The 27,025-nt window shown below is 41.0% G+C and overlaps 1 protein-coding gene across 4 annotated transcripts in view; it reads left to right on the plus strand.

The window, feature by feature from the left end:
* Positions 1-27,025, plus strand: part of DUSP16 (dual specificity phosphatase 16) — a 107,409-nt gene that overhangs the window by 20,728 nt on the left and 59,656 nt on the right. For all 4 annotated transcript variants that reach the window (XM_018048468.1, XM_018048465.1, XM_018048466.1 and 1 more), the window contains exon 2: positions 3,644-3,755. The gene's annotated coding sequence lies outside the window, so the exon portion shown is untranslated. The remainder of the gene's footprint in view (positions 1-3,643; positions 3,756-27,025) is intronic.

Below are 27,025 nucleotides of genomic sequence, written 5' to 3' on the forward strand. Positions count from 1 at the left end.
CAGAGCATTTATTAGTGGTAGACCATGTATAGGTCCTGAGGTGGATACCGAAACTTAAGGGCACGGGTCCATGCCCTTAATGAGGATTATGAGAATTTTAAGGGAGCTATATACATATGCAAAGATAAACAGTTATCAGACAGCAGACAAGGGCGGCATTCATGGTATGAAGGAGAAGGAGACTGGAGGAATGGGAGATCTTTTTCATAGAGGAGGTAGAATTTGACCCTGACCTCAAAGGACGGTTAACCTGTATATGGAGTGAAGGAAGGGGAGGGGCAGGGGGTGGCCATTCAGCCATCCCTTCATTCAGCAGATCTGTTTGGAACCTCTATGTGTGCTTGGCACTGTTCTCTGAACCCGGCAAAGAGTGGAAAGTAAGATAAGGTTTTTGCCCTTATGGAATTTACATTCTAGTGGGAGAAGGGCAATAAACAAGTAAACACTTCATGGAAAATCTGATGTCAGAGAGTGATGTCTTGTGAAAAATAGGAATGATCAGAGACAAGGAAATTACAGAGTGCTAGTTACAGCCCTACTTATTCTGTGAATGACCTGTTTTGCCTGTGATATGCCTGGTGAAATGTTAATGATTTAACTTTTTAATATTTATTTGCAGCCCAAGTCAATTTGAATAGACATCTACACAGCCATTGACTCTATCTTTAACCAATTTTTAAAAAGAAACCTACATAATATTTTATAGATTGAAGCATGCAGGCTTTGCGTTTTCAACTCCTCGTTAACAATTTTTATGCAATTCTGCTGCTGTCGTCTGCTAGGAACCTCATGTTTTTGCAGTGAGGTTAATGTCATTCTTTCCAGTTTACTTAGAGTTGTGATGTACTGGCCTGTGTACTTAGGTATATTCTCCATTAGGAACAGTAATCACAACAGGGATATAAAGGGAAGCTAAACTCCAAGGACAGTTTGTTTTGATGATACCTTGTAGGAGAGCACACAAAACTGAAGGTGGACAGAAAGTAAAAGTCGGCTCTTCAGCTTAGTTACCAGAAAATGAGGTCCAGGGTGACATTCCCTCCAGGTCTCGTCTGCATGGTACATTTGGCATTTGGGCTGCGTTGTGCTCTGTGAACTTAATCATTCTCCTTACAGGTTGGTAGGGAACTTAGTGGTCTCACTGGAAATATTATCTTAAACTTCTGCAGATAGTAGACCTGATACAAAAGTGTCAGTCTTGAAATGGGGAAGTCTGGACTCTGCAGTTGTCTGACTGCCAGGTTTTGTTGTTATTGACAAGATGTCCTTTATAGCGTCAGCTAAAAAATTCCTTAGTGACTCTTCATGTTTTGGAACACACTTATGAAGTACTTCTTAAGCATTCTTTAAGAAATGTGTTCTCTCCTTCTCCACTTTTTCTGTAGTTTTAAACGTAAAACAAACAAATAAACACAACAACAAAAAAACCTTATAGGTGGAATTGAGGTAAAGGATCCCCAAAATGATTTATGTGCCTATGGAACCACATCTCTTAACATTTTCTATATGCATCTGACCAGTTTTCATCTGCAGTTCATTCTGACACACTTGGGATAGGCCTATGGAAAAGAAAACGATTTTCAGAGGAGGTGGGAGATTCTTTAGCCTTTCCTTGATTTCCTTCTGAATACTCCATTTATTTTTATTTTTTCTAATTTTTTATTTTATGTTGGAGTATAGTTGACTAACAATGTTGTGACAGTTTCAGGTGAACCGTGAAAGGACTCAGCCATACATATAAATGTGTCCATTCTCCCCCAGACTTCCCTCCCTTCCAGGTTGCCATATAACATTGAGCAGAGTTCCCCGTGCTCTACACTAGGTCATTGTTGATTATTCATTTAAAATATAGCAGTGTGTACATGCCGATCTTCAACTAAATACTCCATTTAGAAAAGAATTGTAGATGTAAATGCTCTGAGTCTGTGATGTACATGATAAAAGCTAATGTGATATGTAATCTTGAAAAGTATTTGGGAAGGACAATAGAATTCATATGTTTTAATGTCTGGATGAGGGGTGGGCCAAATTGCAGGTTTTGCACTATAAATTGTCATGTATGTGGCAAGGTATTAATAGTAAATTTGTCCATTCTTCCCCTTAAAATTAATGGGGAAAGTAATATGTAGAGAAGTATATGCCGCTTATTGTTTCACTGAATAATTTTACGCAAAAATACTACAGCCCATATCCTTATATGTGCCTAGTAGAATTGACTTTTTTGACAAATGTTTGCTGAATAAATTGAATTGTCACAGGTAGTTTATTCTGATGATATTTGCATTGTATTTCTAGCTTAGAGCACTGTTTTTTTTTTTTTTTTTTACAATTATCTTTTTATGTTTAATTAATTTATTTTGGATGTGCCTTGTGGGATCTTAGTTCCCTGACCATGGATCAAACCTGTGCCCCCGGTGTTGGGAGCATAGAGTATTAAAACCACGGGACCACCAGGGAAGTCCTGGAGCCCTGATTTTCGAGCTCTGAGTTGAACCCCGCAGGGGGCTGCCATCCAGCCTTTTGGTTATGGGGCCTGTTTGAGTGGTGCCTTCACTCTGGAGCCCAGGCCCTGACCTTCCCTCCGGCTTGCCTGGCCATGGGGATGGGCCGACCCCATCTTTTCCTGCAGTTTCTGCCTTTCCTGATCAGCTGAGTGGGCCTCTTCGGGTCACTTCTCAGAGTACTGAAGTGTCCCCAGTTTGGCCTTTTTTGTGGTGGGTGTCTCTTGTCATTTTTCTCTGTTGTTTTGTTGGAGAAGAAGCACATTTCCCTGGAGAATAGTTCTTGACTTGATTTTGTAAACTGTGCATGTATATAGAGCATGGTGTTATTTCTACCTCCTTCTTGTCTTTAGCTGAAAATCTTGTATTACTTGTAACTGAATTGTTGAGAATATTTTGATCCTACAGAACAACTAAAAACTAATGAAGACTCTTTTTTTGGGAGACAGTCGGGAAGTTAGAACATGGAGTATGTTTTATGTTGAAGGGGGCATGGCAACCCTCTCCAGTATTCTTGCCTGGAGAATCCCATGGACAGAGGAGCCTGGTGAGCTACGGTCCTTGGGGTCGCAAAGAGTCAGACAAGACTGAAGCGACTTAGCATCGCATGTTTTAGGTGATATTTAAGAACTATAAAGTTCATTTCTATGTTAATGGTATTGGAGTTATGTTGAATTCCATCTGTTAAAAAGATACATATGGGAGTTATAGACAAAATGAAATGATGCCTAATACTTGTTTTTAAAAACATCAGAATAGGCATACACACACATAGGAAATGAAATAATATTAGCAATTTTTTGGTAATTTTTAAGAGTACATGAGTGTTTGTTACAATTTTCTATACTTCTATGTGTATTTGGAAATATCTGTAATAATTAGAATATACACATTACCGATTATAACTGTCAAAGTCTAAATCAGTAAAGTTATGTGGTTGGACATTTGAGTTAATTGACTAATCAGAAAATCTCCACCTTGCATTTTCTGTGAGTTCTGCATTTAGCAAAAAAATTTAAGAATACAGAATTTTTTAGAAATATAGTCACAAGGTTAAAACTCTTAACTTTGAGATCTTATAACAATAACAGTATACCTGTACTGTATCAACTGTTTTGACATATTTTGTCTTTTATCCTCAGAACAAGACATGAATAACCCATTTCTCAGATGAAGAAACTGAGACCTTAGATTAATTTATCCAACTCCCAAAGCAAGTGGACCTGGAGCCAAGACCTTCTGACTCATTCTCAGGTGCCTATTCTCTTATATACACACGCATATAAGCACTCTTTTTTTTGTGTGGTGTTGAAAACCAAAGGTTTTCTAACATTTTGGTGTTGGGACACTTTTGCATTATTGATGCCCCAAAGATCTTTTGTTTATGTGGACTATATCAATATTTAACATATTAGAAATTAAAAGTCTGAAATGTTTTAAAATACTTATTCACTTAAAAATGATAAACTCATGAAAGGGTAACATGAATAACATATTTTAATGAAAAAATATTCCAAAGCAAAAATACAGTGAGAAGTGTGAGATGGTTTTATGTTTTGCCACTCTTTAATGCATTGCTTAATAGAAGACCACTGGAGTTTCATAACTGCTTTTGCATTCAGCCTATTGTGATATGTGGCTTTGTTTGAAATATATGAAGAAACCCCATTTATACACAGATACATAGTAGAGAAAAGGTGGGGCATTTTAGTGTCTTTTGCATGTAATTGTGTGTGTTCTTTAATATATCGAGACTCAGCAAATGGTAGATTCTTTTTTTTTCTCCCTTTGCCTCTTTTTTTTTTTTTTTAGAAAGGTGTTCTTAAGAGTTAGTTGTGTTGAATCTGAACATTGTCAATGAATTTTTTGTGCTACTCCGTCATGGAAAAATCTACTGGTCCATCTTGCACTTTGGACGGATCTTTGACCAGCTTGTGATTGTTATAACATTGTACACTGGTCATCTAAAAAATAGTCGTTGAGTTCTACAGATCTTTCAAATGTTGACACATTTGGTTACACAATATTCATCAAATCACATTCATTAATGCAACCATTAATCTCGTCCAAAAAGTCTTTAGAATTGAGGCGCAGTCAAGATTTTGGTATCCAGTTCAAGTTTTCCAAAATTCTAATTTTTTCTTGAAAGCTCAAATTTTATCATCAGCAACAGGTATTGTCAGTTTTTTCCTTGAAGCGTCAGGCTCACTGTATCTACTTTAGAGAAAATGTCTGCCAAGTACCTAAGTCTGAATAACTATATATAATAATAAGTTGTCTGCCAGCCATTCTTTCAGCAGAAATGGTATTCTGTGGAAAAGTGTATAGTTCAGCTCACAACTCAATTGCATAAATGCTTTTCCTTAAGATGGCCATTGTATTAGGTATGTAGAAATGCTTTTTGTACATATTAGATATGATGAAATGCTCCCATTTCATCACACGGATTATTAAAAAGATCAAGTTCTCAAGAGCAAGATTTAATAATTAATAACTTTTACTATTTTATCAAGGACATTGTTAAGTGAAACTGGCTTTTTAAAAATGATTGATAGGAGAAAGAGTAACATGGAAACGTATATTACCATTTGTAAAATAGATAGCCAATGGGAATTTGCTATATGGCTAAGGAAACTCAAATAGGGGCTCTGTATCAACCTAGACACGTGGGATGGGGAAGGAGATGGGAGGGAGATTCAAAAGGAGGGGATATATGTATACCTATGGCTGATTCACGTTGAGGTTTGACAGAAAACAACAAAATTCTGTAAAGCAACTATCCTTCAATAAAAAATAAATTATTAAAAAAAAGATTGATAGGGACTTTGCTGGTGGTCCAGTGGCTCAGATTCTGTGTTCCCAATTCAGGGAGCCCAGGTTCCATCCCAGGTCAGAGAACTAGATCCCATATGCCATTCCTGCATGCTGCAACTAAGACCCTGGTGCAGCCAAATAAATACTATAAAATCAATATTTTAAAAAGTGATTGACAGACAGTGAAGAATGTAATTCCTGCTAGTACAGTTTGGATCCTTGCCATAATTGATGCTAAAGTGCCAGCAGTTTTGCCCTTCATTGCTTTTGTACCATCAGAGGAAATATCAGCATCATAGTTTCAGGGTAAATCATGAAAATTTGAAATCGCTGATATAAACTGGTGCCTTGTTCTAACATATTTTTAGAGTAGTCTAACACAGACAATCTGTAGCAATAAAATAATGTTTCCATCTTAGCTGATTAACTTGTTGGGAAGAAGGAAATATGCTATTGTGTGGGATGAGCCATGTGGTCCTGAAACCACAAGGATAGAAGATTAAGTAACCTCGGAGAGTGGTGGGTAAAGGGTAGACACAAAGGAAGTCTATAAAAGTGCTTTTGTGTGTGTGCTCAATTGTGTCTGACTCTTTGCAGTCTTATGGACTGTAGCCTGCCAGACTCCTCTGTACGTGAGATTCTCCAGGCAAGAATACTGGAACGTGTTGCCATTTTCTCCTCTAGGAATCCCCCGACTCAGGGTTCGAACCAGCATCTCCTGTGTCTCTTGCACAGCCACCTGGGAAGCCCCAATTTGCTTTATAGCTTACCAAAAAAAAAAAAAAGAGAGCATTGGTTCTGTTTTTTTTTTTTTAAGTTAAAAAAAGCATGGAGCCCACATACATCATTCATATAAATCTATATATTCATACTCATTTTTATCTGTGCTCAAACTGAAGGTACTCAGCCATTTTATTCCTTGAATGACAGTAGGGGAGAGATGGTAGCACACTTGAGAGAAGAGATGTTTGTGGCTGTTGTGTGTTTCTTTCAACCAGGGAGGCTGTGAGTGGAGTAGATGTTAGTGATCACAGAGCTGGTATAGGCAGAACGGAACTGGCTGTGGGCAGAGTGGAGATGAGCGGAGATGAGTGGGAGCCAGAGGAATATTGTGGGGTGAATACAGAAAAAAGGGACCTAGGAAAGTACAGAGGTGGGTGCAACTGGGGTCATGGAGGTAAACATATTTGACAGAGTTCCATCAAAATACAGTTAAAATAACTCTTGAAATAGCTGTACTGGGCAGTCTGACTTTTAATGTCTTATCAGTATTCAAATTCTATTATTATAATCTCTAGAGGAGAAAACAGCAATGCCATAAATTATGTGTAGTGCTGGTAAGTCTCCAGGCTTCTGTTACAAGCATCCATATGTGAAAATATTGACTCAGCCACTTTGGGGGCTGTAAATTAAAGAATGAAATTTTAATATTTAATCTTTTACTAACAGTTATGATTAAGGGCTTTCCTGGCAGCTCAGTGGTAAAGAATCTGCCTGTGATGCAGGAGACCTGGGTTCGATCGCTGGGTTGGGAAGATTCCCTGGAGGAAGGCATGGCAACCCACACCAGTATTCTTGCCTGGAGAATCCCATGGACAGAGGAGCCTGGCAGGCTGCAGTCCATGGGGTCACAAAGAGTTGGACACAACTGAAGCAACTGAAGCAGCAGTTATGATTAAAGGAGCAGAAGAGTTTAGTTCAGATAGATCTTATTCATTAGTTTGTTATTTACGTGATACTCATTTCCAAAAAGGATTTGAGATGGCAGAAAGAAGGATCAAAGTCATAATCAAGAAAAAATATGATTCAAAGTCATGTTTCTTTCCCTTACATTTTGTCTACTGATGTTTATTTTAATAGGATCATTGTTGAGATGTGCTGTAACTATAAAGTAATTGAACTGGTCTCTATCATGTGTGGCTTCTCAGGTGGTGCTAGTGGTAAAGAACTCTTTTGCCAATGCAGGAGACAAAATGAGATGCGAGTTCGATCCCTGAGTCAGGAAGATCCCCTGGAGAGACCACTGGCAACCCACTCCAGTATTCTTGCCTGGAGAATCCCATAGACAGAGAGCCTGGTGGGCTGCAGTTCATAGGGTTGCAAGGAGTTGGACATGTCTGAAGTGACTTAGTATGCATGCATGATGTTAATTATGCCAGAGAAATATAATATTGTCTTTTTTTAGGGGCATGTAAATGAGCAGAATACACCTTTTTAATGGGAGTGATGTGGCAGGAAAATTACAATAGGGCACAAAAGATTTTGTTTTATCATTTTTTTAAAAATTTTGGCTGTGCCTGCTGCTTGTTGGATCTTTGTTGCCTGACTGGGGATCGAACCCAGGGCCCCTGGCAATGAAAGCGCTCATCATAACCACTGGAACGCCAGGGAACTGCCCAGAAAAAAATTTTTTCAAAAAAATTCAGTACTGCTTTCAGCAGTAGTTAATAGAAAGCCATCAGTTCAGTTCAGTTCAGTTGCTCAGTCATGTCAGACTCTGCGACCCCATAAATCGCAGGCACGCCAGGCCTCCCTGTCCATCACCAACTCCCGGAGTTCACTCAAACTCACGTCCATTGAGTCGGTGATGCCATCCAGCCATCTCATCCTCTGTCGTCCCCTTCTCCTCCTGCCCCCAATCCCTCCCAGCATCAGAGTCTTTTCCAGTGATTCAACTCTTTGTATGAGGTGGCCAGAGTATTGGAGTTTCAGCTGTAGCATCATTCCTCCAAAGAACACACAGGGCTGGTCTCCTCTAGAATGGACTGGTTGGATATCCTTGCAGTCCAAGGGAATCTCAAGAGTCTTCTCCAACACCACAGTTCAAAAGCATCAATTCTTCGGTCCTCAGCCTTCTTCACAGTCCAACTCTCTCATCCATACATGACTACTGGAAAAACCATAGCCTTGACTAGACGGACCTTTGTTGGCAAACTAATGTCTCTGCTTTTCAATATGCTATCTAGGTTGGTCATAACTTTTCTTCCAAGGAGTAAGCGTCTTTTAATTTCATGGCTGCAGTCACCATCTGCAGTGATTTTGGAGTCCAAAAAAATGAAGTCTGACACTGTTTCCACTTTTTCCCCATCTATTTGCCATGAAGTGATGGGACCGGATGCCATGATCTTCATTTTCTGAATGTTGAGCTTTAAGCCAACTTTTTCGCTCTCCTCTTTCACTTTCACCAAGAGGCTTTTTAGCTGCTCTTCACTTTCTGCCATAAGGGTGGTGTCATCTGCATATCTGAGGTTATTGATATTTCTCCCAGCAATCTTGATTCCAGCTTGTGCTTCCTCCAGCCCAGCGTTTCTCATGATATACTCTGCATATAAGTTAAAATAAGCAGGGTGACAATATACAGCCTTGACGTACTCCTTTTCCTATTTGGAACCAGTCTGTTGTTCCATGTCCAGTTCTGTTGCTTCCTGACCTGCATACAGATTTCTCAAGAGGCAGGTCAGGTGGTCTGATATTCCCATCTCTTTCAGAACTTTCCACAGTTTCTTGTGATCCACACAGTCAAAGGCCTTGGCATAGTCAATAAAGAGGCTTAAACCTTAAGCCATTTATTACTGTGTGGTTCAGAAAAGTTCAGGGAATTTCAAAGGTAGGCGGTCTCAGGCAATTCAGCTGCTCCGCAGTGCCCTCAGCCAGGTGGTCAGCCATCTTGTGCGTGTTTACTTACAGCAGGTCACAAAATGGCTGCCTCAGTTGTTGGCATCACATGTCTTTCTGAGGCAAGAAGGAGGGAGTAGACAAGAGCCAGCAGTTCCTACTCCAGTGCTTGCCTGACGGAGAACACAATCTTTCCCAGAAGCTTCCATTCCCTTTATCTATGGTGTCTCGTTTGCTTGAATCGTTGTCTGTGTCTGTCCAACAGGAGTGGGTACGGGGGGTGGTGTGACGCACATCGTGTATCGTTTCCTAGGCTTAGATACGCGGCTCGCTGTCCAGGAGGAACCGGGACTCTTAGCAAGTGTGAGGGGAGGAGATGTCTCTTGGGTGATTGGCTGTGTGTCTGCCTCAGATAAGCAGAAAAGAAAGCACAGAGAGCAGCCAGCAGCCTGCTACAGCACCTTTCCTGGAGTCTAGAGACTATCCTGTGTGTGTTTCCTTCTTGCTCACAGATGGCCTTTTCTTTCTTATTCTAGTGGAAGGTTACAGACTTGAATCCCAGCTCGTTGTGGAGCTAATTTAGAGATAGTTAGGTCTTAGCTTCCTCAGCTGTAAAATAAGAATATCGTATTTGATGATCTTGGAGGTGCCTTCTGGTTCAGACACTCTTGTCTCTCCTTGCGTTCCTGTCTTTTGATCATTTCACATTTATATCTTTTTTTAATCAAAAAATGGACAGTATTAGAGGATATAAAAGTGTATGGTGTCTTACAGTCATCTTGATAGCTAGGCAGTATGTCTAATAACAATCTTGATGGTATAGAAGGTTAAAGCTAAAATTAGGTTTTGGCTTTTTGGCAGTTAAGTAATGTGATATTATTTATGCCCCAGATTTCCACCGAAGGTGGAAAACTAATTGCATTTTTATTTTAGTAGGGGATATATCCATATAGGTTCAGAATCTGTACTCAACATAGCCCCAGTACCATGTCTTAAATTTAAGCACTAGTGGTTAAAACCTGGTAGAATACCCCCTTTTGCTTGTTGGGCATTTGTTCTTATTTGTTAATCTTGTTTGCACTGCATATTTGCCTTAGTTAAAATTAGAGGACAACTAAAGGAGAGTGATTCCCTTCATTCATGGTAGCAACTTGACTTGAACGAGAAAGAACCTTTGTCTCATCTTGAGGTAGATTCTACTGTGTTTCAGAGGGAGTGACAGTCTGGCTCTTCCTATAGAAGAATTCCATCAAGATTTTATGAATTTGAATATACTGTGAATTGAAAATCACATTCTCAGCTCTAGAAACTTGCAAAGCAATTAAACACTGCTTATAGAATAGGGTTTTGAAATGTTAACCTAAAAATGTATTAATCTTCTGTTTAGCAGAAATCTTATAGAAGGATCGCAATGTGGTTTATTGTGGTTTATCAGTATTGGGAGACCCTGAAGATAAGCATTATTAACTCTGGCACTTAAAGGAGCCAGAAGTCATTTGCAGTTTGGAAGGTATTTTCAAGAATAAAATGGGTGTAGGTATATGTATTTAACAGCTGCTTTAAACAACTTTAGGGACAGACAGCATCTAATTTCATTACTCCAGAATATCCAAATATCAGAAACCTTTCCTTCCACTGAAACTCTTTTAACTATGTAATTAAAGCAATTGTTTTCATTTTTCATTTTGTGGATGACTAAGAGCCTCATTAATGTAAATATTCAGGAAGCTTGATTTTATAGCTTCTTGGCTTTATAACCAACAATAAAAATCATGTACAGTGGAAAACCCCTTCTTCTCTTGACTGCAATCTCAACTGAAAGATAAACTCAAGCAATTTTTTCTGGCAGTGGAGTGACCTGTGTGACTGGCTCTTTAGATGTTGCCAGTGGCCATCTCATTAGAGGATGTAATTAACAGGACGTTAATTTAAGGCAATACAGTATTTGCTGGTGGGGTGGATTTCCAGTTACCAAGTGTTAATCAGTGTGGTATCCAGTAACAGGAAGTAGTAGTTTTATACAAGTTCTTAGTAAAAATTATCGTGAAGTCAGTGGAGGTATTTTATTATACAAATGACCTTGGTTCATGTATGGAAATGAGCACTCTGACTTCTGGGTCCAGTAGACTTTTTGGTGGACAAAAGATTCATTCTTTTTGCCAGTGGTCGTTGGCATGTCTCTGTCATTGGCATGAACAAGTCTTACTGAGCAACTTCTGAGAGTGAGGTATTAGAAGAGATGCAAAGAAATATATGTAGCCTGTGGCCTTCGTCATCAGGGAGTTTATATCAATACTTGTTGCCAGGATCTCTTGAAAAGAAAAACAGCCATTTTCTTTTGTTGTTGTTGTTTTCTTTTTTAAAAAATTGTAGTAAAGGCAATGTAAAATTTATCATTGTAACCATTTTCAGATGTATAGTTCAATATTGTTTTGTATATACGCATTGTGGTGAAACAGATCTTTAGAACTTTTTACTTTTTACTTCAGCATCTGAAACTCTACACAGTAGAGTAGTTGAAATCGCCTTTCTCCCTCCCTCAGCCTCCGATGAGCCCCATTCTGTGGTCTGTTTCCATGCATTTGACTATCTTGGATAACCTCATATGAATGGAATCATAAGCATTTATCTGTTTGTGACATGTTTTACTTAGTGTGCTGTCATCAGGGTTCATCCATGTTGTCGCATGTGACAGGATCCCCTTCCTTTTTAAAGCTGAATCGTATTGTATTATTGTACGTGTAATCATGTTTTGTTTATTCATCTGTTGATAGACCTTTGGGTTACTTTTGGCTGTTGTGAATGTGCTGCTGGGAATACGTGTGTACGAATATCTCCTGGAGACTGTTTTCAGTTCTGTTGGATAAATACCCAGAAGTGGAGTTCCTGGGTCATATGGTAGTTCTAATTTTTAATTTTTTGGATAAGTGCCATACTGTGCTGTATAGCATTTATACCGTTTCATGGGCTTCCCTGGTGGCTCAGCTGGTAAAGAATCTGCCTGCAATGCGGGAGACCTGGGTTCAGTCCCTGGGTTGGGAAGATCCCCTGGAGAAGGGAAAGACTACCCACTCCAGTAGTCTGGTCTGGAGAATTCCATGGACTGTGTATCCATGGAGTCACAAAGAGTCGGACATGACTGAGCGACTTTAAGTATACCATTTCATAATCCTACTAACAGTACCCAAAGGTGGTACTTTCTCCACATCCTTGCCAGCGCTTATTTTCTGTTTATTTTGTTTTTTTTTTTTTTAATAGTGGCTGTTCTAAAGGTGTGAGGTGATAGCTCCTTGTGGTTTTGATTTGCATTTCTTAGATGATTAGTAATGACGGGCATCTTTTCATCTACTTGTTGACCATTTGTGTATCATCTTTGGGGTAATGTCTCAATCCTTTGCCCATTTTTGGGTCATTTATTTAATTTTTTATTGTTGACTTGTAAGGTGCCATTTTCTTTTAAAAAATATGAATTAGCAGAGTAGAACTCTCATAGATCAGGTGCAGGGTGCAGAAATGCAGTGAGTGGAGTGGGGTAACAGCAGAGAGATTCACCTATCTCTAACCATTATTAGTGCAGTCTGTTCTTTTTTTTTTTAATATTTAGTTTTTGTTTGGCTGCACCAGTTCTTAGTTGTGGCACATGGAATGTGGCATGTGGGATCTAGTTCCCTGATTAGGGATCGAACTCCGGCTCTCTGCATTGGGAGCAAGGAGCCTTAGCTACTGAACCACCAGGGAAGTCTCAGTGCAGCTTGTTTAATTGAGAGCTTTTACTCCCAACGAGGATTTGAGGCCTCAGATTCATCCTCCTCTTCCTCGCCATCCTCCTCCTCATTACCTGTAAAACTAGGGGATGGACAAGATGATTACTGAGGTATCTTCCAGCTCTAAAATACTGAGTTTTGAGAGAACTGCCTTTTACCAACTGACCTCTAGGTAGAGATCTCCAATTTCCTTGGAACCTCATTAACATCTGACTTCTAGACTAAGAAATCTTTGATGGCTAGTAAGAAGCTCTCCTCCAAAGGCCCATTAGATCTTTGCTAACTTTTAATCTTGCTCCTTCGGGTCTTTATAGCGTGGTGTCACCCCCAGATTCTGGGCCTACAGGTCAGTTCGTTACCTGCTGCCGCACGCAAGTCCTTCTGTGGGCATGTGGCAGGGTGCTCAGGCTTGGACTTTGCCCTGAGATATACAGTGTTGTTGTTTTTTAAGCCTGCTCACAGGCATGAGGAAATAGAAGCCAAAGTTCATTGGACAGTGTATTTGTTGTTGTTTTGATCCCATAGAGCAGGCAGAACTAGTCCAAATCTGGTGAATTCTCATTTTGGTAAAACTAGCGATATTTCTGTGTTAAGTGCTAGATTTAAAGAAATATTACCCAACTGATTTGTTTATTCTTTGTCTGTGGTTTTCACAGTGATACTTTGGTAATAGTTAAAAAAAAAAAAAGCGGCAATGTTGATTGTGGTGGTTGATGTTGAAGATTACCATAGACTCTGATATGACTTGCTTAGGATTACTTTTAGGTTTCAAGTGCGTGGTATTTAAAAAATATTTTGTATCTAATAGATACTCTCTGGTAGATATCCAGTCTTCAGGGAGCTGATCTTAGTTATTAATATATGGAGTCATGTTATTGCCACAAGACACTGTGACTTAAAATACTAATGGCAACAGTGTCCTATGAGGTAATAAGGTAAACAGGCAGAGTTCAGTAAACCACACAGGAACGGGTGAGGAACATGCGTGGTGACTCAGGAAGAGTGAGGTGCTGATAGTGCTTGAGTAGAACCCAAGATATCTAGCCCAGCAGTGTCTTTGCCCTCGAACACCTGTGGCATCTCCTTTGCCTTCTGGCTTGTTGTCAGGTCTTGGTGGAACATTACCAGCCCCTTCTTTTGCCCAAAATACTAAATATAGGTCTGTGAGTGGGGGAGGTAACACAGGGACCGAGACAGCTTCAGGGAGCTATGTTGTGAGAAGCTACAGAAATGTTCAGAGCCAGCCAGTGTCATTCTTCTTCTTTTTTTAATGTTTATTATTTATTTATTTGGCTGCATCAGGTTTTAGTTGTGGCGTGTGTGCTAAGTTGCTTCAGTTGTATCTGACTCTTCCCGACCCTATGGACTATAGCCCACCAGGCTCCTCTGTCCATGGGATTCTCCAGGCAAGAATACTGGAGTGGGCTGCCATGCCCTCCTCCAGGGGATCTTCCCGGCTCAGGGATTGAACTCATATCTCTTATGTCTCCTGCATTGGCAGGGCTCTTTAGCACCAGCGCCATCTGAGAAGCCCTTATTTGTGGCACGTGGCATCTTTAGTTATGGCATTCAAGCTCTTAGTTGAGACATGTGGGATCCAGTTCCCTGAGCAGGGATAAACCTAGACTCTCTGCACCGGGAACAGAGTTTAGTCACTGGACCACCAGGGAAGTGTGCTGGTGTTCCTCTTAATCCCGATTATACAGTCTGCTCAAGGGTTGAAAATGCATTTTGTAACATTATGATGATTTCATAGCAAAAGTTTATCGAGGCCCTGAGGGGCTTGTCATCACCATCCCTCTGATCATGTCATTGAATTGTGAAAAAACATAACCACCAGAAAACAGGTAAAGTGAAAAGACAAAACTAACGTGGGTTTTAATTAGTAGTCTAGAATCCGTTAACATCATCATTTTCAAAAGGGTGTAAGGCTTTCCCTCCAAATAGTAGCATTTCATGAATTTTATAATATATAAAACTCTCACATGTTTTCATTATTCATCCATTTATTTCTGTTGCATGGGAAATGTAACTTATTTCTATATACTTTGGTTTCTGGTTTCTTAAAGTATAAAATGTTACTGTTACTGCCACATCAATATCATTTATTTAAAAAAGCATTTGATGGTAAATCTGTTTTTTTTTTTTTTTATTTAGAGCATAGTTGGTTTACAGTGTTGTTAGTTTCTGCCGTGCACTGAAGTGAGTCAGCCACAGGTATACATATATCCACTCTTTTTTGGATTTCCTTCCCGTTTAGGTCACCACAGAGCATTGAGTTCCCTGTGCTATGCACTTAGTTCGCATCAGTATCTTTTGTAATGGAAGTTCTTTTTCCTTCTAGATGTTTCAGAATCCACATACTAAACATCAGAGCGATGCATGTGGCTCTAGGACTGTGATTTGGTCTCCCATTTCTCTGATCTGCTTTGTATTTGGTGGGGAAAGGCATTATTAGGAAGTGTGCCTGAAGGGATCATACAGTTTTGGCTAGATGGTAGCATTTAGACTATCATCAGACTTCATTTATCCATGTAATGTCTAATCTATTATTAGAATAATGATTTGATCATTAAGTAAACTTTTCTAATTGAATAGGGAATATATGTATAAAAATGTTTTGATAGGTGTAAATCTGTTAATATAATTCATCTCATTAACTGTAAAAAGGTAGAAACATCATGACTATGTCAGTCGATTCAGAGAAACCATTTGTTAAAACCTATTTCATCATAAAAGAACTCTTAACAAACAAGAATAGGGACTTCCTAAACATGAGCCAAATTCTGATGAGGATACAGAGTGAATGGAACTTCCCTGTGTTGCTGGTGGGGGTACAAAATGGTAGGCTTCTCCGGTGGCTCAGTAGGGTAAAGAATCTGCCTGAAATGCGGGAGTTCCGGGTTCATCCCCTGGGTGGGGAAAATTGCCGAGGGAAAGGAAATAGCTACCCAAATCAGAATTTTTGCCTGGAACATCCCATGGACAGAGGACCCTGGTGGGCTGTGGGGTCATAAGAGTCGGACAGGACTTAGTGACTAAACCACCGCCACCACAAATGGTCCACTATTGCAGAAAGCAGTTGAGCAGTTTCTCATAAAGATAAGCACACACTTACCACGTGACTCATCAGTCCTTCTCCTAGGTATTTACTTAAGAAAAATGAAAACTTGGGTTCACACAAAAACCTGTACACAAATGTTTATGCAGCTTTAGGAATAATCACCCCAAACTAGAAAGAACCCAAATATCCTACAACTAATGAATGAATATATACTTGGTGGTACATCCCTGCTAACAAACTACTGGTATGTGTAACAACAGGCATGAATTTTAAAGGCAGCATGTTGAGTAAGAGAAGCCACTGTCAAAAGGTAATAAGCTATATGATTCAACTTAAGTCATATTCTAGAAAGGAAAGCTATAGGCATTGGAGAACAAGTCAGTTGTGGCCAGGGTTTAGGGTGGGGAGAAGGTGCTGATTACAAAGGAGTGGCATGAGGATATTTTCTGGGCAAATGGAAGTGTTGTGTCTTGGTTGTGGTGAGGGTTACATTTTACATCTGGTTAAAAACTCATCAGAACTATATACCAAAAAAACATGAATTTTGCTTTTTATAAATTAAAAGTAATATTTTTGAAAAAGTAAGTTTAGATACTAGGTCAAATCTATGAATTCTGTATTTCTGTGTAACAGTAGTAACCAGAAAGTGAAATTTTAAGAAAGATGACATGTATAGTAAGAGCAAAAAAATATCAAAACCTAGCACTAAATCTAATGAAAGATGTGTAAAATGATTATATAAGATGATTCTAAAATTTATATGGAAACACAGATGGCAGGAATAGTCAAAGTAATAACACTGATGATAAACAAAACTGCTGAATCTATATTGTTGGATAGTGGCTCAGATGGTAAAGCGTCTGCCTACAGTGTGGAAGACCTGGGTTCGATCCCTGGGTCAGGAAGATCCTCTGGAGGTGGAAATGGCAACCCACTCCAGTACTGTTACCTGGAAAATCCCATGGACGGAGGAGCGTAGTAGTAGCTACAGTGCATGGGGTCGCAAAGAGTCAGTCACGACTGAGCGACTTCACTTTACTATGCAGTGTAGAATAAGCAAATGGGTCAATGGAATAGAACAGAAGCCAGAAGCAGATCCACGTCTTTTTTTTTTTTTTACACATGTATATAAAAGTATGTGTGTGCATTTGTGAAACTGAAAGTGATGTTTGCTCAGTTGTGTCCAACTCTTTGCAACCCAATGAACTGTTAGCCTACCAAGCTCCTCTATCCATGGAATTCTCTAGGCAAGGATACTGGAGTGGGTTGCCTTTTCCTCCTCCAGGGGATCTTCCCAACCCAGGGATTGAACTCTGGATCTCTTGCATTGCAGGCAGATTCTTTCCCGTCTGAGCCACCAGGGAAGCTCTTGTAAGTAATGTGTGTGTGTATGTGTGTATACACATACATGCACATAGACACAATTTATGATTAAGATGACATTATACAGGAATCTGGAAAGAAAAATCTTTTCAATAAATGATCCTAAACTGTTTATCCATATTAAAAACAACTGATTTTAACCCCTATCTCATATCAGACTCACAGAAAAACTCCAACTGAATTGTAGATCTAAATACAGGAAGTCAAATAGAAAGGTTCTCAAGGTGCTCAACATAATAGTCACCAAAGAATGCTGAATAAAACTATAGTTACCACTACACAGTGAACAAAATAGCTAAAATTTAAAAACAAATAACCAACACTGTATTGTAAAGCAATTATCCTTCAATTAAAAAAAAAACCAAATATAGCAACAAAAAGCTTGAAAATATCAAGTGTCAGCAAGGATATGGAGCAAGAACTCTCAAACACTGATGGTGGGAATCATGAATTAGTACAACTGTTTTGAAAATTGGTGGTACTGTGTTACAGCTGAAATTTGCACTGTGCCTCTGACCCAACAAATTCAGTCCTAGTTGTATACCCAACAAACATGTGCTTATGTTCACCAAAAGCAAGGATGTTCATAGCGTAATTCATAATTACTCCAAACTGGAGATGACCCAAATAGTCCATCAGTATAAGAATGGAGAAATACATTGTTGTGTATTCAATGAAATAACATAAAATAGGAAAAGCTATTGCTATTGACAACACCAAGGGCTCAAATACAATGTTGAAGAAAAGAGTTCAGACACAAAAGAGTTCAAAAACAAGCGAAACTACTGTATTGATAGGGGTCAGGATAGTGGTTACCTTTAGGATGGGAGATTAGTTGATGGGATGGGATATGAGGCCAGCTTCTAGAGTTTTCTACGTGATCAGGATGGTAGTTCCATGAGTATGTTAAAGTTCTTTATACATTCTTGACTTTTATGCTTTATAGAAATATGTTATATTTGAACTTAAAAAGTTTATGAAAAGAAATATTTTGAGTTAACCATAGAAGTGAATGGCATCCAAGATTGTATTAGGTTTTTTTTTGCATTGGTAAAGTTCATATTATCAGTGTTGTAAGACAGAAAATTATGTGTATCTACAGATACAAATAAATAGAGAGAGCTCCATAAATAAATACAGAGAACAGGCTTAAATTCTTTCCTAACTAAATCAAGACATTCCTAGGCTTCTTGAGTTTTTTTTTTTTGTTGCTTTTGTTGCTAGGGATAAATCCATTCTTCCTGTATCCCTGGGTTTTTTTCTCTTCAGAAAAGAATACACTGTTGGAAACTATTCTATATCAGTACCTATAGATAGACATTTTTCTTTTTTAGAGCCCTGTGAAATATAATATGTTTAGCCTATCTATCACTCATTGACATTGAGGTTGTTTCTGACTTTTTATAATCACAAACATGTTTCAATGAACAATATTTCACATAAAATGTACTTGAGCAAGTATATTTATATAGGATAATTTATTGAAAGTAGAAGTTTTGGATCTTACAGTATGTACGTGTGCATGCTCAGCTGCTTTAGTCATGTCTGACTCTTTGCAACCCTGTGGACTGTAGCCCGCCAGGCTCCTCTGTCCTTGGATTCTCCAGGCAAGAATACTGGAGTGGGCTGCCATGTCCTCCTCTAGGGGATCTTCCCAATCCAGGGATTGAACCCAAGTCTCTTATGTCTCCTGCATTGGCAGGTGGGTTTTTCACCACTAGTGCTGCCTAAATTATTTTAAACTTTTTGTTCGGAAATAATTTTACACTTAAAAGGTAACAGTTTGCTCTCTCTGCTTTGTCACTTGCTGTCTCTCTTTACATATATATGTGATACATTTTTCCATTTGCAGATAACTTGCACACATCTTGGCCCTCTGTCCCCAAGCACGTCCCTGGGTCTCCAAAGAACAAGAACATTCTTTTACCCCCAGTAGAGCTGTCAAGCCCAGTAAACGAGCATGGACTTCATGCCTCTGTCCAGTCCATTTCTGTCCCTGTTGTGTCCAGTCCAGCAAGATTTCCATAGTGTGGTCTCCCTCGTCAAGCCCAGTGAACGAGCGTGGACTTCATGCCTCTGTCCAGTCCGTTTCTGTCCCTGTTGTGTCCATCAGTCCGGCAAGATTTCCATAGCGTGGTCTCCCTCGAGTACAGGACGCAGTGGAGCATCAGATGCTGTGTTTACTTGTCACTTATCTTTTTCGTTTCCTTTTATTTGGTGTAGTCCCCTTGGCCTTTCTTTGTCTTTTTTAAAAAATAACTTTATTGGGATATAATTCACATGCCATAAAATTTATGTTTCCAAAGAACTTGAGATAAATCTCACAACTATAAAATTTATACTTTTAAAGAATACAAATCAGTGTTTTAGTATAGTGACAGAACTGTGTGACTGTCACCACTATCTAACCGTAGAACGTTTTTATCATCCTCAAATAATCCCTTCCCATATTAGCAGTCACTCACCATCACCCTCCTCCCCACCTTTTGTGCCTGGTTCCCTTCTCTTAGCTTAGTGTTTTCCAAGTGTATCCATGTTGCTGCTGCTGCTGCTGCTAAGTCGCTTCAGTCGTGTCCGACTCTGTGCGACCCCAGAGACAGCAGTCCACCAGGCTCCCCCATCCCTGGGATTCTCCAGGCAAGAACACTGGAGTAGGTTGCCATTTCCTTCTCCAATGCATGAAAGTGAAAAGTGAAAGTGAAGCTAGCTGCTCAGTGTCCAACTCTTCGTGACCCCGTGGACTGCAGCCTACCAGCCTCCTCCGTCCATGGGATTTTCCAGGCAAGAGTACTGGAGTAGGGTGCCATCGCCTTCTCCGATCCATGTTGCAGTTGATATCAAATCCATTCCTTTCAATGACCGAGTCATATTCCACTGTATGGATATAGACATATAGACTATGTTTTGCATATCCATTCTAGTCCATGGGGTCGCAGAGAGTTAGACGTGATGGAGTGACTAACACACACACACATTCATCAGCTGAAGCACTGTGGGGCTGTTATAAACAATGCTGCCATGAACAGTCTTGTACAGGATTGCGCGTACTCTCATATCTAAATTTTGACCTAGGCTTCATATGTCACGGTAGACTCTCTAGATCTTTCTTGGCCATTGTTTCCTCTAGAGTTTGAGATGGATTATGAGTAGTTTCCATATCCAAAACCTGCCGATAAGGAGGGCTGACTGTATCTGTTGTACAACATCATTTCATTTAAGGGACTTGAGCATCCTAGGATTTTGGTATCCACGGGGACTCCTGGAACCACTCCCTGTGTTTACTGAGGGATGCCTGTAGTCAGAGAAACAATTGCTAGGGGGACGTGGACTGGGCAGTTTTGTTTTTTCAAGTGGTCTATAGACTGAAAAGCCTGAGGACCGTAGGCCTAGACAGCTAACTTTTCTTGTCTGTGACTATTTAGATTGCCCAGCCCCTGAGTGCTTATGGCCTTTCATCTACCTTGCTGGACCTTCCAGTAAAATGGACTAATTTTAATAAATTCCTCTTTTTTATTCTTCCTGCTTACACTCTGCGGGTGGACAGAATGCTGCTGGACAGAAGTCAGGTCAGTGTTATCTTGTCAGATAACCGTCAGAGTTGTAAAGCGGGTACCTCCCATTCATTCTTCTCTATGTTTGTATTTGTGTTGGGAAAGGGGACTGTTTGCACCTGGGGTCTGAAGGAAGATGAACCACCTCTTCCCTCCCCGCTTCCCCTCTACTAGGTCAATACCACAGTGAGAACCAGCAGCCTGTCTGCCTGCTGAAGATGAGTTTGTTTATATTTCCTGGCAGGAAGCAGCCAGTCTCAGGGACCAGCTGAAAAGAGGTTGCCTGCAGAATTCGTAGAAGGGTCTTCTGGCTAGTGACGTCCCTGCTCCCCCCAGACTTCCTGGGGCCACGGGTTGTTCGTGAATACAGCTTGTGTAGCATCATCAAAACTGGGGTAGGGGAGCGTCCAGAGTAAATATGTACTGGTGGGATCCATCGCTGCCTCCTCGCTGACCCCCAGACGTCATCCCTGCAAGTCCTCCCATCTCCTCCTCTTGGAGCACCCCCATCCTGCTGAGCCTGGCAGTTATTAATACCCGTGTACAAATTTTCTTTCTATGGCGTTGCGTTTAATTGTGTCCTCCCAAGGTACCTGAGCAAAGAGGCTCACACAGACTGGGTGTTCAAAAACTTGTTCTGTGAATGAGCCTTGGGGAGACCTGCTGTTCAAAGGGGACAGTCCTAAGCACTTCCTCATCTAGTTTCTTCTATTGTTTATTAATCAGCTATATCATGAATAAAAACGCTGGACTCTTGGTTGAATGCCACTTTTTTTTTTTTTAAGAAACTGCTGGCAAACCTTGAGATGGGTGGGGATATCCTTTATTTACTGTAATATGGATGGTTTGGCTGGAGGCCCAATTCTTGGTGTCCATCATCAGCTTATTTAATGAAGTTTTGCAGGATTGGACTAGAGGGAAGAGTTACAAAAGACTGTCTCCACTTGTAGTGGTGACTTGCCCTTAGTAATGGGAAATTCCTGGGCGGAGATGTTTAACCTGCACTTACTCGTTTACAGGTGAACACTGAATTTACCTTGTCTCCTCCCAAACTTTAAAAACCTTTTTTGGATATATCTACATCTGAAAAAAACAGGGGAAAAGATTGGAAACTGGGTTGCTTCAGCCATAAGCTGTTTGGTTAAGCCACAGTGGGATTCTGTGTCTCAGCACATCCTCAGGGCCTTCTGTTGGGAGTCATAGTGACGTGTACTCCTTTACTATTACTGGAATTCAAGACTCTGTGGCACTGACAGCTTGATCTATTACTGATAATATATCCAGAACATCATGCCTCCAGCAGATGTTATAAAACACATACCTCAAGAAGTAGGTCAGATGAATGACAGCACTGTGCACATCACCATGTTTCTCCTGTGTTCTCTTTTAGACTCTGCCTTCCAAACGGTCTGTCTTTTGTGACCCCCTAGGAGGAGGTCAAGAATTCACCTTTAAGTGTTTGTGTAAAAAATACTGATGCCTACGCCCTTCTTCCTAGAGGTTCTGATTTATCGGTCTGAGGTACTTCGGGATAATTAAGAGTTGCCCAGGTGGCTTGGAGAAGGAAGTAGCAACCCACTCCAGTATTCCTGCCTGGAGAATCCCATGGACAGAGAAGCCTGGTGGGCTGCAGTCCATGGGGTTGCAAAGAGTCGTACATGACTGAGCACGTGCACACACACACACACACACACACACACACACAGGTGACTTCATGTTGCAGCCAAGGTTCAGAACTACTGTATTAACCAAAATACTACTCTCATTGATACTGTTTTAAGTTGTTAGCTTTTTAGTGAATGTTCCAATGTACAAATATGGTTCTTCTGCATATTGTGTTCTCACAGTGACTCCATGACGCAGACAGACTTCCGCTTCCAGGGTTCCTCTTTCTTCCCTAGTGTTCTGTGAGGCCTTGTTGCCTCACTGTCTTATTCTCCACTCTGTACATGGCTGTTTGTGGGACAGGCTGTCCCTGTGGTGAGACCACTTCTCTTCACAGCCACCGACGTCAAGCGTTTAAACGGGGTGTGTTGTTCATCTTTTGAAATCTGTTGTTCCCTTTCTGCTTTCTTTTGGTTGCAGCATGAGGCATTCAGGATTTTAGTTCCCCTCCCAGGGATCAAACCCATGTTCCCCTGCATTGGGAGTGTGGAATCTTAACCACTGGGCCACCAGAGAAGCCTCTGAAATCTGTTGCTTTCTGTGCCTTTCAGGAGCCCATTAAAATTTGCAAAATGTTTGGTAAGCTTTGTAGCGTTGTGGAAGGCTCTGTCATAGAAACTCAGGTTTCTGTTCTACCACTGATGAATTGTGTGACTTTGGGCAAAATACTTCATATCTTGTAAAAGGGATATTATTAACCTACCGGAAGTCCCACATCAGATTAAATGGAGGTCCTGCTTCTTCTGTGAGAGTGGAATGGTCTGGCCGACTGCTTGTTCCTCCTTTATCAGCTGCTACTATTGCCATTATATACACTTCGAACACAGCTTTCACACCTTTATGCCATCCAGGTGCTGCCACTAAGTTGCTTCAGTCGTGTCCGACTCTGTGCGACCCCATAGACGGCAGCCCACCAGGCTCCGCTGTCCCTGGAATTCTCCAGGCAAGAACATTGGAGTGGGTTAACATTTCCTTCTCCAATGCATGAAAGTGAAGTCGCTCAGTCGTGTCCGACTCTTCGAGACCCCATGGACTGCAGCCTACCAGGCTCCTCCGTCCATGGGATTCTCCAGGCAAGAGTACTGGAGTGGGTTGCCATTGCCCTCTCCACCATCCAGGTGAGAGAGACTGAAAATCAATTCAGTTCACTCATTCTTGTCCAACTCTTTGTGAACCCATGGGCTGCAGTACACCAGGCTTCCCTGTCCATCACCCACTCCCAGAGCTTGTTCAAACTCATGTCTGTCGAGTCGGTGATACCATCCAACCATCTTATCCTCTGTCGTCCCCTTCTCCTCCTGCCTTCAGTCTTTTCCAGCATCAGGGTCTTTTCCAATGAGTCAGTTCTTTACATCAGGTGGCCAAAGTATTGGAGTTTCAGCCTCAACATCAGTCCTTCCAATGAATATTCAGGACTGATTTCCTTTAGGATGGACTGGTTGGGTCTCCTTTGCAGTCCAAGGAACTCTCAAGAGTCTTCTCCAACACCACAGTTCAAAAGCATCAATTCTTCGGCACTCAGTAGGTCTTGACAACTTATTGAATGTGAACGTTGACTGCACTATTCTTCGTCCTCTGTGATGCTTACAGGTGTTAATAGAAATTGTGATAGGTTTCTTTAAACTCATTTAGTAATCTGGACAACGGGATAAAACAGTAGAGCTTTATGAACATTATTCTTAGGATATATGCCATGGACTGCATTGTAGAGGAGATGATGAAATTGGATATTTTAAGTCATTGAACTACTTAATGGAGAATCCTATAGTCTGCTTTATATTAAAATCACTTGTGGCAAGTCTACTATATTTGTAATCATTTTGCTTTTAACTTTAGTTTTGAGCATGTGGCCTTTGATGCTGCAGGTCACTTGGAAAAGGAGCTTAGCCCCGTACTAAAACATATATGCTCAGGCTGCTTTGTCTGCGATACATTCGAATGCCATTTGCCTTAGAACACTGTTGTCATAGAGATAGGTAATTACATTTTGAAAATCTCTTTCATTTTTGCATACTAATAAGTTGCTGTTGGATATATCCCATGATTCTGTTAATTACTTTGGTTAATGATGCCTACAAAATAATTTTCACTTAGGTAGTATAGAGAATGGATTCCCAGGTAGCTCAGTGGTAAAAATTCAGGATCCCTGGGTCAGGAAGATCCCCTGGAGAAGGAAATGGCAACCCACTCCAGTATTCTTGCCTGGAGAATTCCATGGACAGAGAAGCCTGGTGGGCTACAGTTCATGGGGTCGCAGAGTCAGACACAACTTAGTAACTGAACAACAACAACAGTCTAAATCATCAGGGCATTTAAGGGCTAATGAAAATGTAAGATCCCAGAGTAATCATCTCTACTCAGGATGACCACGTATGAAACACCACACTGGAAATATTTTACCTCTCTCCTCCAAAATAAAACTATTTTACAGTAGTAAATAACCAAAAGATTTTAAAGGTTGACCAGATACCCGAGTCCATGGATGACTACCTCAAAGCAGTCTTGAGCACTTAGGTTTACTCATTATAACAGCAACACACACAGGGCCTTGGCAGATGCTCCCGAAAAAAGAAAATGAATTAATGATAATGGGTAAACTTTAGAAAGGAAGAGGCTTCGTTTTAATCAGGAAGAGAGAAAGAAAGGTGACTATGAGGAAGAGAGGGAGAGAGGGAAACGTCAAGGCTTCTGAGAACATATAAGGGCACAGACGATGCTGTTGGTGATGATGTAAGAGTCAAATAATAGGGAAGAGCTAGAAGGAGGAAAGGACGAAGTGGAGAAAGGAACTGTGGGATGAGGTAGGCTCAGTCTGACTCCCGTCTGGGGAGCATCTGCACTGCTCTGCGGTCTCCTCCTGGGCTGTGATTCTTCAGCCCAGATCCTAGTCCCGTCACCCGCTTTGTCCTGCAGCGCAGGAGACACGAGCTCAATCCCTGGGTCGGGAAGATCCCCTAGAGGAGGAAATGACAACCCACTCCAGTATTCTTGCTTGGGAAATCCAGTGCACAGAGGAGTCTGGCAGGCTACAGTCCATGGGGTCGCAAAGAGTTGGACTTGACTGAGGAACTGAGAACAAGCAGCTTCCTGATACTGCAGCTCCCCTGGCTTCAGGAGGGGAAGCAAGAAGACAGATTCAATGACTCAGATTAGCCCAGGAGCCTGGCGGGATGCTGCTGCCCCTTCCCCGGCCTCCTTCCCTCTCATTCTTCCTTACCTGGTAGCCTAACGGCCCCAGAGGGGAATCCTGCAAACTCAGAGGCTGGCAGAGAAGCGGGAGTCATTGTCTCGGAACCAACCTTGGAAATCCCCCACCACAGAGGAAATTCTCTGCTCACCATTCTGTTTGTGGAGCCATTGTCCAGGGCTTACCCGTTGTAACTTCTGTGTTGTGGGATGTAAAGTAGCTCCTCAACACGACTGCTTAGGGATCACATCAACCCCAATGCCGTGTCCTTGTCAGGGCCGCTTACTTAAGGCCTGAGATGCACTGATGGTGACCTCATCATCCTGTTGCTCAGTTGAGTCTGACTCTTTGCCACCCCATGGACTATAGCCCACCAGGCTTCTCTGTCCATGGAATTTTCCAGGCAAGAATACTGGAGCAGGTTGCCATTCTCTTCTCCAGGGGATCTTCCTGACCCAGGGATTGAACCCATATCTCCTGCTTTGGCAGGCGGATTTTTATCACTGAGCCACTTGGGAATCCTCGATCTTATCATGTTCTTAGTGAAATAATCCTTCAGTGTTACATGATCACAGGCGAGGAAACAATAGGCTGGAAGATCTCTCTCTCTCTTTTTTTTTTGGAGGATATATCTCTTGTTATGACATTTTTGCATCTAGGTAAAGGAGCTGAAATTAGGAACAAAGTCTCCTGAGTTCTGGTCCACAGGTTGTTTTTTTCTTAATAAAAAAATTTTTGCACCCTAAAGCCCACTTGCTTCTGAGCTTCTAGGGTTAGTTTTGGCATCCAGGGGAAAAGAAACTGAGCTGGCTTAGAATGGAGATGGTTGGCATGGAGAGACAGACAGGAGCCTGTGATGGAGGGTCTTGTGATTGTCCAGCTTTGCAGCTCCGGTTTTCACTGTCGGTGGAGCTGAGCCGGGGGCCGGCAGCTCCCCCCGGCCTGGCCAGTGTCCCGTTTTTGAGGCCCCAGGGTTATTTTTAGCTTTGGGGCCTTAGAAGCAGGTGTGGTCCAGGCTTGAAGGCCGCGTCTGGAATCTGTTCAAGTCTTGTGCACGTCTGTTTTGGAGCTGAGGACAGTGATGGGGCCGCTCAGAGACTTTGTTAGAAGAATTTGTGCTTTTCCACCGAGAGGAGTAAAAGTCACATTGTGTTTCATTTGTGATGCTTTAAGTAGATTTGTTTTGGAAACTTTATAAATTAAAATACAGGTTAAGAGTGTCAGGGAATATATTAATTTTAAAGAGAAAGCTAGCTATGAATCCTTTGTATACAGAAAAAACCTGTATTGAGAGTCACACCACAGCTGACTTTTTTTTTTTTTAATATTGTTGGTCTTTTGAAAAACTCTTTGTATTGGAGTATAGCTGATTATACTCCAATAATATTTATGCATTATGTTACAACAATGTTGTGATGGTTTTGGGTGGACAGCAAAGGGATTCAGCCATAGATATGTTGCTTTTGTTCAGTTGTAAAGTC

This window comes from Capra hircus, chromosome 5 (assembly GCF_001704415.2).
Source record: "Capra hircus breed San Clemente chromosome 5, ASM170441v1, whole genome shotgun sequence".
Classification (NCBI taxonomy): Eukaryota; Metazoa; Chordata; class Mammalia; order Artiodactyla; family Bovidae; genus Capra; species Capra hircus.